Source organism: Natrix helvetica, assembly GCF_964273705.1.
Source record: "Natrix helvetica genome assembly, chromosome: 3".
Classification (NCBI taxonomy): Eukaryota; Metazoa; Chordata; class Lepidosauria; order Squamata; family Natricidae; genus Natrix; species Natrix helvetica.
This window is the reverse complement of record NC_138549.1, coordinates 175,290,412-175,303,018: the sequence shown is the minus strand read 5'-3', so window position 1 is coordinate 175,303,018 and position 12,607 is coordinate 175,290,412. Positions and strand designations below refer to the sequence as shown.

Genomic DNA, 12,607 nt, shown 5'->3' with positions numbered 1-12,607 from the left:
GATAGATAGATAGATGATAGATAAATAGATAGATAGATGATGGATGGATAGAGATGATGATAGAGAGAAAGAGATGATAAATAGATGATAGATGATAGATGATATATAGAGACAGATAGAAGATAGGGAAGGATGATAGATGATAGAGATAGATAGACAGACAGACAGACAAAGAGACAGATTATGAGACAGAGACAATGGATAGATGAGAGATAGAGAGATAGATAAATAGATTCACTGACTGACAGAAAGATAAGACAGAGATAGATGATAGAGAAAGAGGTGATAGGTGATAAATGAGAAATGATAGATGATATATCGAGACATAGATGATAGACAAAGATCACAGATAGACAGACAGAGATAGACAGACATATGATAGAGAAAGATGATGGATAGATGATAGACAGACAAATAGATTGACTGATAGATAAAGAGATGATAGATAGATAGAGGTCTCCTACATGACCTCTCACCCCAACTAGGACAATCTCCCTCCAACAGCCCTTGGGAGGAGACCCAGCTGGACTACACAGGCCAGGGCCCCATCCAATTGACCCCTGCTTGTGTTCTTATAGTTATGGGGCAAACCCAAAGAGGAAGGAATAGTACGTATGTTCACTAGTTATTTATAAAAATAATAAAGTCAGAATATAAACAGGCAAACAGACCACTGACCATGGACTTTGCGGGGGCGCTCCATTACAACTAACGCAACCCACTTCCCATCGTGCCAAGCGGAGGCCTGGGCAACCGGGGGGCCTACGTCCCTCTCTGCTCTGCTTTAATGCACCGGCTTTTCCAGTTGCCCAGCAACAGAAGCTCCAGCATTCCATGTTCCACATCCTGGGATTTGGCCCTAACTCTTGAGCGATGCAGAATGTTGCATGCCTTGGCATACGTCCGCGCGCATGTCTGCCGCATCAAGTGAGAATTTCCAATTTGCAAATCAGGTTTTTTTGGAAGAATGGCTCCTATGGCAAAGGGGCAGTCATGAAGGAATGGATGGATGGTGGGTGAGTGGCTGATTGGCTGATTGACTGACTGATTCATTCTTTCTACCTTTTATCCATACATAGATGGATTTTATTTGAGAGGGAGGAAATTCACACATTCAGAAAATATGACTTGGAGCCAATCACCAGGAGACGGTGAGTTCTAGTCCCACCTTAGGCCTGAAACTGGCTGACAGACTATGGACCAATCACCAGGAGAAGGGGAATTCTAGTCCTGCCTTCGGCATGAAACTGGCTGGCAGACTTTGGGCCAATCACCAGGAGACGGTGAGTTCTAGTCCCGCCTTAGGCATGATAGCCGGCTGGCAGACTTTGGATCAATCACCAGGAGAAGGGGAATCTAGTCCCACCTTAGGCATGAGAGCTGGCTCGGTGGCTTTGGGCCAGTCACCAGGAGAAGGGGAATTCTAGTCCTGCCTTAGGCATGAAATTGGCTGGCAGACTTTGGGCTAGTCACCAGGCGAAGGGGAATTCTAGTCCTGCCTTAGGCATGAGAGCTGGATGGGTGATTTTGGGCCAATCACCAGAAGGGGAATTCTAGTCCCGCCTTAGACATGAGAATCGGCTGGGAGCCTTTAGGTCAATCACCAGGAGAAGGGGAATTCTAGTCCCACCATAGGCATGAAATGCGGCTAGGTGACTGGGCTGTTCTCCCTCGCAGGGTGGGTTTTTTTGATGAAAATAGAAGGAGAAAGTTATATTGGCTATGTTCACCATGTTGATTTATTGGTAAAAAATAATTAAAAAGGGGGGGGATATAAATAAAAAAGAAAGAAAGAATAAACGACAAACATTTTTTTACTAATGGCTTATTTAAGGGAACAGATATTTCGCCAGCAGGCTCATGGTCACAGCTGCCATCTTGACTTTTTTGACCACAGATACCTCCTTGTACATAGTCCTCAACTTATAACAGTTCACTTAGTGACTGCGATGTTACAACAGCACTGAAAAAAGTGACCTACGACCCTTTTTCAGACTTATGACCGTTGCTGCTTCCCCGTGGTCACGTGATTTATATTACAATCACGGTTGGTCCATGATTGGTAACTGACTCACATTTACGCCGGTTGCAGTGCCCTGGGGGTCGTGTGACCCTCTTTTGCGACAAGCAAAGTCCAGGGGGAAGCCAGATTCACTTAACAACTGGGTTACTAACTGAATAACTGCAAAATAGGGCAAAATTCACCTAGCAATTTTCTCACTTAGCAACGTAAATTTGGGGCTCCGTTGGGGTCGTAAGTCGAGGACTGTTCCATTTGAGACTCCTTTTAGCAAGACAGGTTGGCCTTGTGCTCTCAGAATGTCCACTAGAGGTCGCCCTCCGCCTTCTAATTTGCTTTCCCTAGTGGCTTTCAAGGGGACTTTTCATTTTTCTGAGCACCTGACCAAAGTGGGGGGGGGGGTTTGTCAGCAGTAGGTTTTTAAGAGCCCCCCTCCCCCCAATTAATGTTGGATGCAAGCTAGAACCTGATTTACATGGTGCAGCCTAGATTTTCCCTCCATCATTATTTCTCCTTTGCCTTCTCCTCCTCCTCCCTTCATTCGCCTTTTCTTTTTCTTTCCGTCTCCATCGCCCTTCCTTCTCCTTTGCCTTCTCTTTTTTCCTTCCTCTTCTCCCTTCCATCCTCTCCTCTCCTTCCCTTTCTTTTGACTATCTTCTCCTTTGCCTTCTGCTTCTCTTGTCTGGATTCTTCTTCTTCTTCTTCTTCTTCTTCTTCTTCTTCTTCTTCTTCTTCTTCTTCTTCTTCTTCTTCTTCTTCTTCTTCTTCTTCTTCTTCTTCTTCTTTTTCTTCTTCTTCTTCTTCTTCTTCTTCTTTTTCTTCTTCTTCTTTTTCTTCTTCTTCTTCTTCTTCTTCTTCTTCTTCTTCTTCTTCTTCTTCTTCTTCTTCTTCTTCTTCCACTTCTTCTACTCATCCTCTTCCTTCTCTTCCTCCTTCTCTTCCTCCTCCACCTCTATCTTTCTTTCTTTCTTTCCCTTCCTCTTTCTTTCTTTTTCTGCCCTTTTTCTTCTTCTTATCCTCCTCCTCCTCCACCTTCTCCTCCTCCACCTGTATCCTTTCTTTCTTTCCCTTCCACTTTCTTTCTTTCTTTCTTTCTTTCTTTCTTTCTTTTTTCTTTCTCCTCCTCCTCCTCTTCCTCCTCCACCACCTCTATCTTTTTCTTTCTTTCTTTCTTTCTTTCTTTCTTTCTTTCTTTCTTTTTTCCCTTCCTTCCTCTTTCTTTCTTCTTCTTCTTCTCCTCCTCCTTCTCCTTCTTCTCTTTCTCCTCCTCCACCTTCTCCTCCTCCACCACCTCTATCCTTTCCTTTTTTCCCTTCCTTCCTTCCTTCTACTTTCTTTCTCTCTCTCTTTCTTCTTCTTCTTCTTCTTCTTCTTCTTCTTCTTCTTCTTCTTTTCTTCTTCTTCTTCTTCTTCTTCTTCTTCTTCTTCTTCTTCTCCTTCTCCTTCTCCTCCTCCTCCTCCTCCCCCTCCCCCTCCCCCTCCCCCTCCCCCTCCTCCTCCTCCTCTCTGTCCCATATTCAGCCTTTTTAATATTTCTCAAAATATTTCATTCTTCTAGGAAGAGGGCTGTGGGTGCTAACTTTCTACAGATTCTTAAGCCCAAGAGAAAGGCTTTTGAAACGTGCACCCCCAAATCTCATTTCTGGGCTCAACAGAGCAGCAATAACTGTTGGGAGTGAGCCTAACCCAGGGGTCGGCAACCTGCAGCTCTGGAGCCGGGTGTGGCTCTTCCATCCCTTGGCTGCGGCTCCCTGTCGCTGTTCAGGCTCCACAATTGATAGGGCTTTCGGTTAGGACAGGTACAGGAAAAAGGACGTCGTTGTGGTCTGGTGGCGGCCAGTGGAACTGGCAGTGGAGTCGGAGAGTGAGGAGGTTGGGGAGGAACCTGGGCCAATCCTGGAGTCTGAGGAAGGCTCGGATGAGGGCTCTGCGTCGGAAGCAGAGAGGGGGCCAAGGCCATCTGGTAGTAATGTGCTGCCTCTGGAGTCTGAAATCAGCAAGGCAGAAGAACAGGGGGAGCCTGTTCCCAGTGTGCGCATGCGCAGAGCTGCCAGAAGGCAAGAACAGTTAGGAGAAAAGGGGCGACTCGGGAGTAAGGCTTGGAGATGATTGGCCCCTCCCATGAGACATAAAAGAGGAGCAAACGGACGTGAGCCTTTGCAGGAAGGAACTTTGTTCGTGTTGGTCGGTTCAAGCTCTGAGAAGTTCCGTTTGACTCTGTGCTCCGTTTAGCCTTGCAAAGCTAATGGGCAATGAGGTCTCTGGCAGCGTCTCAAGGGAGATAAAGGTGGGCGCTTATCAGCCTTACCCTGCAAGACCGTGGCAGGCTTCTGTCGGACTCTTCACAGACTGTTTCTGAATCATTACGGGCTGTGAAGGACCATAATTCACAGCCGTTTAAATAAAAAGAGGGTTTGGGGAACTAAGTATGTGATTTATGCTTTCACAGGAAGCCTAGGGCGGAACAGACGCCGCGCTAGGAGGAGATGCTATGACGAGGGGGAACCCGACTTCCAGTTGGCTCCAGAATTGAACGGAGGGTTTCGGACCTTTGTGGCTCTTTAAGTGTTGAAGGTTGCCGACCCCTGGCCTAACCTGTGGGGGGGGGGGACCTTCAGAAAGCCCCCAATTTTCATTATCCAAAAAGGCTGGTAATTTCTGGGCATCTTCTCCTTGCAAATTTCTTGTCGTCTTGCGAGGAAGGAATGCATATCGCCCTCCCTCCTAGCAAAATGCTTCCCATGAGGAGAAGCTTGGAAAAAATTCATAAATTAGAGGGGATTTACATACCAAAATATTATACATTAGTGAGTCAGCTCGGTGCCACTGAGTCCAGCCACATTTTGGGGGGGGGGGAGTGGGGGGGGAAATTGCACGGGTAAACGCTTGCCCTCTTGACTGTCTCCGAGATTAATTTGCAATCCTTCCATTCCTGGAATCTCTGATTTATTATGGAAATCCTCTCCTGCTTTCTCAGTTGGTTATTCCAGCCTAATTACAGGGAGTCCTCGACTTACGACTGCAATTGAGCCCAACGTTTCCGTCGCTAAGTGAGACAGTTGTTAAGGGAGTCACGCTCCATTTTTACGACCATTCTCGCCAGCGTTGTTAAGTGAATCGGATGGTCGTTAAGCAAATCTGGCTTCCCCCCTCCCCCCCATTGATTCTGTTGGTGGCAAGGTCGCAAAACGGGATCCGATGACCCCAGGACAGGGCAACCGTCATAAGTACGTGCCAGTTGCTGAGTGCCCCAATTTGGGTCAGGATGCTGCAGTGGTGGTAATTGCGAGAAATGGTCAGAAGTGGCTTTTCTTCATTGGCGTCGTAACTCTGAACGGTCACTAAGTGAATTGTCATAAGTCGAGGACTGTCTGGAGGTGGAGTCCTCGCTGAGCTTTGCAGACATCTTGTGACCCGGACTAGGGAATACCATCAGGGCTAGCGAGGGTGGAGTTTGCTCCCCGTTAATATAACGGCTAGTCCTCGACTTACGACAGTTCATGTAAAAATGGTTCAATGTTATGACAGCCTCGGGAAAAGTGACTTATGGCGCGTCCAGCAACTTGCAGTCATGTGATCATGATTCCCAGGCTGTTTCTGACCACGAGATTCACTAAACGATTGCAGAAGAAATGGTTCCTAGGAGGGGGTTAGGCGAGGATTGGCTTAACGGCTGCAACAATCACCAACCAAAATTAAGGTTGCCAACTGAGATCGTAATCGAGGAGTATCTGTATAGTAGCTTGTCCTGCTAGAGTCGGAGGAGGAGTTGCTGTCTCCTTGTTAGTTACTTTTCCTTCCAAGGAGAGTATCTCACAGCCCAAGACTGGCAGGGCAAGCTAAACAGGGAGCAAACCCCTTACTCCCTTCTAGCCCTGATGGGGCTACCTAGTTTGGTAATGAAATGTCTGAAAGTAAACGACCGAACTCAGACATCACTGAGGACCCCACACCGTCGTTCTCCTCCTCCTCCCCCTCCTCCTCTCCCCCTCCTCCTCCTCCCCCTCCCCCTCCCCCTTCCCCTCCTCCTCCTCCTCCTCCTCCTCCTCCTCCTCCTCTCTACGAACCCCTCTCCCTTCTAGCACTGTTGATGTTCCCTAGTTGGGTGAAAAAATGTCTGCAGGAAAATAACCAACCTCAATACCAAGGACTCTACAATCCTCCTTTCCCCCCATCCCTCCTCCATGCCTCCTCTTCCTTCTGCTCCACTCCACAAACGTCACTCCCTTCTAGCCCTGATGATGTTACCTAGTTGGGTAATGAAACGTCTGCCAGAAAGGAATCAAGCACAGAGATCACCAAGGATCCCAAAATTCAATTCTGACCTATTAAAGCCAAATTGGCATGCAAGACTGCGTGCCAAGGCCGAAATACATGAGTTTCTACTTGCTCATCGCCCCACGGGGGAAAAATTAGATGCCAGCTGCCCGACACACAGTCATGTGACTGGGTTTGTGCGCATGTGTGTGTGTGTGTGAGAACGGACGTCAGAACTTTGAATCTGTATTGCAGGTAGGGTTTTTGGGGGGGCTCCCTCGTAACTTCACATGGTTGCTTACTCACTCGTCATAAACCGAGGACTACCTATAACAATATTAATTAACGTTTGGTCTATGGAGTAATTCCCAAAATAATAACTCTGCGGTAATCACAACATTTTTAATAATTACGAAATGACGGAACGCTAAATAACGGCTCCAGAGAAGCGTTAATGGTATCGTAATCCTTCAATCAGGAATGTCCACCATAGAAGGGTGAAAAAAATCCAAATGCTGGCCACACCTGTCCATACAGGTAAAGCCCTACCCCCTTTGATAGCAAGGTGAGAAAGGGGCAGGGAGTTATGACCCAGTTCCCCAAACACTGAAGCCCTCTGAAGTGAACCCCAAAGATTCCTTTATTAGGAGCGCCAGCAAAAAGTTTCTCTCTCAAGTCCATCTGTCTGGGAGATGAATAGTTTTCTGCCACATCCATTCATCTCTGCCCCCTGCCTTTGATCCCCAGAGCTAGGGTGGGGCTTTGCCAGCAGTGGTGGCTCTTCTGTCCCAAGGACCGGCCCATAGATTTCCACTGCTCTCCTCTCCTCTGTGCATCCACAATTCAGGCACTGGACCCAGCTGTTCCTCCTCTTCTTCATCAGGTACCTCCAGACCAGGGAGCTGTTGACTCTCCATATGAGGGCTGATGGAGGGCCCAGGCTCAGCCTCCCTCCCCCCTCTCTCTGTCTGTCTCTCTCTCTCCTAGCTCCACTCCCCCTTCCCCCATGGAGCTCTAAGGCTGCCTTGATGCTGACTTCCATGCTGCTTCCTCCTTTGATTCGGCTGCTGGAGGGGGCGGCGGCCAAAGGTGACAACACAGGGTGTCAAGTCTGCAGCCATCTTTTCTTGTGGGTCTTTGGCCTGTCACACTTTCTATTATTCTGCTAGGCATTTTCTATGGTGGGGAAATGGAAGGGTGGATTGTAGGGAGTTAGATGATATGCAGCCATAACAACATTCTTTCTAGAAAGCCAAGGTCATCCTTTGTCTCTGCATCTCTGCACCTGACCGGAACTGGATGGGTGGAAGCAGCCAGCACAGCAGTGGGAGATTGGACCATGGGATGGGCTTGTGGGTGTGGGGGCAGGATCTTGGACTTTCAACCGGGTGGGGGAAACCAGGAAGCTTTCAGATTCGGGTTTTCCCAGATGTGCCAGCATGGCTCTCTTAATCAATTGGAACTTTGAGGAATCTTTTGCCTCGGACTCTGATTTACTTTTGGATGCTATTTGGATCCCTGACACAGGGTTTACGTGAAGGGTGACAGCCATCTTTTTTTGGACCTCTCCTCCCGTCAGGCACCCCTCGGAGCCGTCCACGAAGACGAGACCACGATGAATTTGCCTTCAAAACTTGGAAAAAGACTGAGGTGATTCATAATCAAAGAACCACACTGAATTCATTCTGGAATCTCGGTTGTGTCTGGTGTGAAGGTCTGGAGTCGGAATTTTTACAGTTGTCCTGGAACAGTTTCTGCCCCTTTGTAACGTCTTCAAAAGCATTTATGGGGAACCAGGCTGTGGCGTCTTGGAGATGTCAACCCTATTTGACCTGGGTTTGAGCCTCCCCCTCCCCACCCCCACCCCCGAGAAAAACCTCTGGAGAGAGCCCTTTGATCTTCTGAGGATGCTCGCTTGATCAAAAGAAGAATGTCGAAAGAAAGGAAAGAAGGAAAGAGATGAGAGAGAGAGAGAGAAATCAATGGGCCGAGGCAAGGCAGGATACGCTTTGCAAACCTCAATGTCTCTGGCCTAGTGGGACTTTTGTGCAAATTTCCTGTACTCTCACCAGACCCTGTTCCTCGGAAGGGTACATGGGCTTGTCGGGGCCTCTGGACAAACAGGTATGCTAAGGCAGGGGTGTCCAAACTTGGGAACTTTAAGACTTGTGGACTTCAACTCCCAGAATTCCCCAGCCAGCTGGCTGGGGAATTCTGGGAGTTGAAGTCCACAAGTCTTAAAGTTCCCAAGTTTGGACACCCCTGTGCTAAGGCATGCTAAATTTCACCAACCGGTATGCCCGTACCGGTCCATACCGGCTGAAACCCATCCCTAGTTTGGCTTTACTAAGGCTTTACAGAGTGGTGTTAGTACCTCCCTTGATCTTGATTGTATCCCTCTGTTAATGCAACTGAGGATTGCATTGGCTTTTTGGGCCGTACCGGTCCATACCAGCTGAAACCCATCCCTAGTTTGGCCTTACTAAGGCTCTATAGAGTGGTATTAGTACCTCCCTTGATCTTGATTGTATCCCTCTGTTAATGCAACTGAGGATTGCATTGGCTTTTTGGGCTGTACCGGTCCATACTGGCTGAAACCCATCCCTAGTTTGGCCTTACTAAGGCTTTATAGAGTGGTATTAGTACCTCCCTTGATCTTGATTGTATCCCTCTGTTAATGCAACTGAGGATTGCATTGGCTTTTTTGGCTGCTGCTGCACACGGCTGGCTCCTGTTTAGCTGGTTGTCCACTAAGACTCCAAGATCCCTCTCACGGTTCCTGCTATTAAGCCTGGTTTCTCTCCAGTTTATATGTGTCCTTTTGGTTTTTTTTACCTAAGTGTAAGAGTTTACTTTTCTCTACATTGAATTTCATTTTCATTTCTAGTGAAGAGAAGGACCAGGGGAGACAGGAGAACAGTCTTCCAATATTTGAGGGGCTGCCCCAGAGAGGAGGGGGTCAAGCTATTCTCCAAGGCACCTGAAGGCCAGAGAAGGAACAATGGATGGAAAGCGATCAAGGAGAGATTCAACCTGGAAATGAGGAGGAATTTTCTGACAGTGAGAACCATCAACCCATGGAACAGAAGTTGCTTTCGGAAGTTGTGTGAGCTTTATCCCTGGAAGCTTTCAAGAAGAGACTGGACTGCCATCGGTCAGAAATATTGTAGGGTCTCCTCTTTGGGGGGGGGGATTGGACTAGATGACCTCCATGGTGCTAACTCTGTTATTCTGCCATGTGTTATTTGCAAACAGCCCAAGCAAAGAGTCTCTAAGACTGCCCCCACCCATGCAGACAGGCAAGATACCAAATGGACAGCAACCAGCACTCCTTACTAGCCCTGATGATGTTACCTAGTTGAGTGATGAAACGTCCAAGCAAGAAAGAAAACAAGCTCAGAGAGCACCAAGGACCCCTCATGTCAATCCTGAGCTGCAAATATACCTCTTTATTGTTTTAGTCTCATAGCCTATTTTATTAAGATATCTTGCAAACAAGATACAGTGCAGAGAAGAGCAATAGACGTAAATGTTCAGAGATCTGAAGGTAAAAACTTGAAGAACGGTTGCAGGAACTGGGTATGTTTAGCTTAAGAGAAAGAAGGACTAGGGGAGACATGATAGCAGTCTTCCAATATCTCAGGGGCTGCCACAAAGAAGAGGGAGTCAAGCTATTCTCCAAAGCATCAGAGGGTAGGAGAAGAAGAAATGGGTGGAAACTAATCAAGGAGAGAAGCAACCTGGAAATAAGGATAAATTTCCTGATAGTGAGGACAATTAACAAGTGGAACAACTTGCCTCCAGAAGCTGTGAATTCTCCATCACTGGAGGTTTTTAAGAAGAGGTTGGACAACCATTTGTCTGAAACGGTATAGGGTTTTCTGCCTGAGCAGGGGGTTGGACTAGAAGACCTCCAAGGTCCCTTCCAAACCTGTTATTCTGAAGCCACCGTGCCAATGTTAAAAAAAACTCAGTAGTTCCATGCTTTGGAAGTTACAGTGGGGTAATGTGGGTCGAGCTTGCCCTGAGAAACGGATTTGGCTGCAAGTGTGCCCAAATGTCATTTTCTTGCCCAATCCTTCTCAACGTGGAATTTTCCTTTTGCCGCTCCTGTTGCAGCCCAATTTCAGTCTTCCCTTGTGTTGTAACTCTTAAGAGTTATAGTTAGTGGGAATTAAATCCCATCATCCATCAAGCAAGGGACATTCTGGACTTAGCTGCAGAAAGAAAAAATGAGTTTATGCTGCTCTGAACCTTCTCAGTTTAATTTTTCCCTCCCTCCCTTCGTTCCTTCCTTCCTCTGTCCCTCCCTCCTCCCCTCCATCCCTCCATTCCACCACAATTGCCGAACAATTGCCCCCTGTGGAACGGGCGCGCAATTTGGGCGTCCTCCTTGATGCCCGGCTGTCAATGGATGACCATGTGGCAGCCGTGGCGAGGGGGGCGTTCCACCAGGTTTGCCTGGTGCGCCAATTGCGCCCCCTACTGGACCGGGATGCCCTACGCACGGTCACTCATGCGCTGGTGATGTCCCGCCTGGATTACTGCAACGCTCTCTACATGGGGCTGCCCTTGGGACGCGCCCGGAGACTGCAGTTAGTTCAGAACGCAGCTGCGCGGGCTGTGATGGGGAGTACGAGGTACTCCCACGTAACACCTCTCCTGCGCGAGCTGCACTGGCTACCTGTGGTTTTTCGGGTGCGTTTCAAGGTGCTGATTACCATCTTTAAAGCGCTCCATGGCACGGGACCTAGTTACTTGCGGGATCGCATCCTCCCACATACATCCCTGCGGCCAATTCGCTCACACAGGGAGGGACTTCTCCTGGTGCCGTCCACTAGGCAATGCCAACGGGCGACACCAAGGAGTAGGGCCTTCTCTGTGATGGGCCCAACCCTCTGGAATGACCTCCCCCCCGACATTAGAACCACTTCTGACCTCCGCTCCTTCCGGCAAAAATTGAAGACTCACCTGTTCCGATTAGCCTGGCATAATTACAATCTGTCCCTCCTGGCAAATGTATTATTATCTGGCTATCTTAGGGGTTTTTAATTTGTTGTGTCTGTTTTAGGGATTTAAAACTTATATTTATATTAGCTTTGTACAGTTCTTTTAATTGCATTTTAACCTCCTCCAAACTGTACATATTTCACTTTTTTATTGTATTTTGTGATATTCTCTATGGACTGTATACCGCCCCGAGTCCCTTCTGGGAGAGGGGGCGGTCTAGAAGCACCAAATATAAATAAATAAATAAATTTTCCTTCCTTCCTCCCTACCACCATCTTTCTTCCTTCCTTCCTTCTTTCCTTCTTTCCTTTCTTCTTTCCTTCCTCCCTCTCTCCCTCCCACCATCTTCCTTCCTTCCTTCCTCCCTCCCTCCCTCCTACCATCTTCCTTCCTTTCTTCTTTCCTTCTTTCCTCCCTCCCTCCATTCCACCATCTTCTTTCCTCCCTCCCTACCACCATCTTCCTTCCTTCCTTCTTTCCTCCCTCCCTCCCACCATCTTCCTTCCTTCCTCCCTCCCTCCCTACCACCATCTTCCTTCCTTCCTTCCTTCCTTCCTTCCTTCCTTCCTTCCTTCCTTCCTTCCACCCTCCCTCCCTCCCTCCATTCCACCATCTTCCTTCCTTCCTCCCTCCCTACCACCATCTTCCTTCCTTCCTTCCTTCCACCCTCCCTCCCTCCCTCCATTCCACCATCTTCCTTCCTTCCTCCCTCCCTCCCACCATCTTTCTTCCTTCCTCCCTCCCTACCACCATCTTCCTTCCTTCCTTCCTTCCTTCCTTCCTTCCTCCCTCCCTCCCTCCCTCCCTCCCACCATCTTCCTTCCTTCCTCTCCCCCTCCCTCACTTAATGACCGCACAAGTCACTTAACACTGAAGAACCGTGGCAAAAAAAGGATATAAATTGGACACTACTCACTTAATGACCACCTGGCTTAGCGATGGAAAGTCAAACTCCAATTGAGATCATATGTCGAGGATTACCTGTACAGTACAGTATAGTACAGTTGTTAAGCGAGTGTTGACCCATTTTATGACCTTTCTTGCCAGAGATGTTAAATGAATCCCTGCAGTTATTAAATTAGTGACACAGTTGTTAAGTAAATCTGGCTTCCCCACTGACTTTGCTTGTCAGAAGGTCGCAAAAGGGGATCGCGTGACCCGAGGGACACTGTAATCGTCATAAATATGAGTCAGTTGCCAGGCAGCCAAACTTTGATCATGCAGTGGTCGTAAGTGTGAAAAATACGTCGCTTTTTTTCAGTGCCCTTGTAAGTCTGAACAGTCACTAAACAAAGTGTTGTAGATCAAAAACAACCTGTA

At 47.9% G+C, this 12,607-nt stretch overlaps 1 long non-coding RNA gene across 1 annotated transcript; it reads left to right on the top strand.

Annotated features, from left to right (window-relative positions):
- Positions 1 to 180: 180 nt before the first annotated feature.
- LOC309390473 lies at positions 181 to 10,738 on the top strand. Its single transcript, XR_014175136.1, has 3 exons — positions 181 to 927; positions 1,080 to 1,151; positions 9,165 to 10,738. It is a non-coding gene; the product is annotated as an uncharacterized lncRNA (long non-coding RNA).
- The last annotated feature ends 1,869 nt before the right edge of the window (positions 10,739 to 12,607 follow it).